Genomic DNA, 2,061 nt, shown 5'->3' on the forward strand with positions numbered 1-2,061 from the left:
AATAAATTTGGAAATGCCACTTAGCTTATATGATAAGATAGTTAGGTTTATTCTGTATAATCTAAAATGCACACCCATGGAAAGAACATCTACATGCTTATGTCAAAAATTCTTGTGCATCAGGGACTTTAAGATGAGTGAACTCTTATTATTATACCTATGTTCCCTCTTCGGTAATCATCACAGGTTTCAGGTTTTTTTATAATACTAAAATAGTAGTCTACAGCCATGCTACCCTGAACAAGCCCAATCCCGTCTGATCTCGGAAGCTAAGCAGGGTCAGGTCTGGTTAGTATTTGGATGGGAGACCACCTAGGAAGACCAGGTGCTGTAGGTGTAAAAATTTTAAGAATATGGGATTGTAAGATGACAAGGTCCTTGCAATCTGTGAGGTTAACCAAAGGTTGCATCGCCTAAAAATAAAATTAAAATAAAATAAAATAAAATAGCATCTGAGAGCAAAACTGTGTAATTTATCTCTTTATGGTGATTATTGGTAAGAACAAAACTCTTAATACGTTACCAGAGACACGGTCACACTAAGCACCTGAAATATTATTATTGTAAAACAGAAGCAAGAGAATTCCTACCAAAGCAGAGAAAATAAGGTCAGAAATTTTTTTCAGTGTGAGACATTTTCAAAAATTTTTAATTCAATGATCAAAATTAAACATTATCTCTCCAGTTTTTGATCTCCCACACTCTTCTTCCTCAAGGGCACAAAGAAAACAGAGGGAGAGGGAAATGCAATTTCCTTCAGAACATAGCATTGTTTCCTCTTCAAAACCTAGTCCTCCTCCTTGTGTGCTCAAGTTAATTTCTGAGCTCTTTAGGACAGAAAGCCATTCTGTCCTTGCCTGACGTGCTTCAAGCTCGTCTTCTACTAAACTTGAGGGCCCAGCTGAAATGGAAAACAGAAGGGAAAGTCATGGGAGCTGAAGTAGACCAATCTCTTGCTGTTCTTTCTGCTTTTATCTTTCCTAATCGACTCCTGCTATAAAGTAAGGTAGAATGTAAAAAAAAAAAAAAAAAAAACCGTCAATCCTTCTAAGAAGATTGTTCTCTCACATGATGATGCCAAAAAAAAAAAAAAAAACCCACACACACAAACAAAAAAAAGGAGAGTTACAATTGTGTTCAAGACAGACTCCACAGTGCTCGAATCTTGTGAAAAGAGCCACAAGGGTTTGCAAGACCATACTCAAAGCCATGACTTGAAAGAGATCCACACTGTGAAGTTTTAAGCTACCAATGGAAGAATTAAAAAGAAAAAAGAGCTGAGTATTATTTTCATGATAATTGACATACAAACTGTTCAATTTCAGCACAAATTTAGTTCAGCATTTTGTTTTTCAGTCAAACTTGGATAGTGTCCAAAACACGTTAAGACAAAACTGGTTCTAAAATAATTTTTTGCTTACATCCGCATATACCCTACATAACCCTCCAAACTGATTCACAATGATATCCAACTTATTCGTATCCTAAACGTGTCAGTATTCAAATATATTAAAGCCAAGGTGTTTTTGCATGATTACTGTTAGAAATAAAATGAGATTTATGTTATTGCAACCAATGCCCAAGAATGCCTACTTGAGTCTTGTCTCCAGAAAATCCCTACTTCTCTTTATGGTTCCCTAGACATGTAGAAACACATGCACACACACCCCAATGTGAAAATATACCATTTTTTCATACTCTGAGTCATAACCTAATCTCCTAATACAAAGTACTTAATAAAGATGGTTTAGTGCCCACAGCTCAGGCCAAAGTCTAAAGCAGGATCTTTACTCTATCTTAAGTCAGAATCTAAAGGCTTGGGCCAGCAACATGACAAATAAATTTAGAATGATGAGCAACTAATTCAGGCAAGCATCAAGAAAGAGAAGAAATCTAAACAACTATTCTATCCCCAAAAGTTTTGCCTGTCTCAACAATACATACACCTTTAGCTCTTGGAACCAACAAAGTTGAAGAGAAGATCTAGAGTCATTCTTCTGATCACACAGTGACCTCACTCATCAGTAACCATAGCCCAATCAAAGTCTTAAGCTAGGTTTA

General features: G+C 36.1%; 1 pseudogene; it reads left to right on the forward strand.

The window, feature by feature from the left end:
• Positions 1 to 218: 218 nt before the first annotated feature.
• On the forward strand, positions 219 to 337 carry LOC111734819 (annotated as a pseudogene).
• The last annotated feature ends 1,724 nt before the right edge of the window (positions 338 to 2,061 follow it).

This window comes from Pteropus vampyrus, unplaced genomic scaffold (genome assembly GCF_000151845.1).
Source record: "Pteropus vampyrus isolate Shadow unplaced genomic scaffold, Pvam_2.0 Scaffold7063, whole genome shotgun sequence".
Taxonomy (NCBI): Eukaryota; Metazoa; Chordata; class Mammalia; order Chiroptera; family Pteropodidae; genus Pteropus; species Pteropus vampyrus.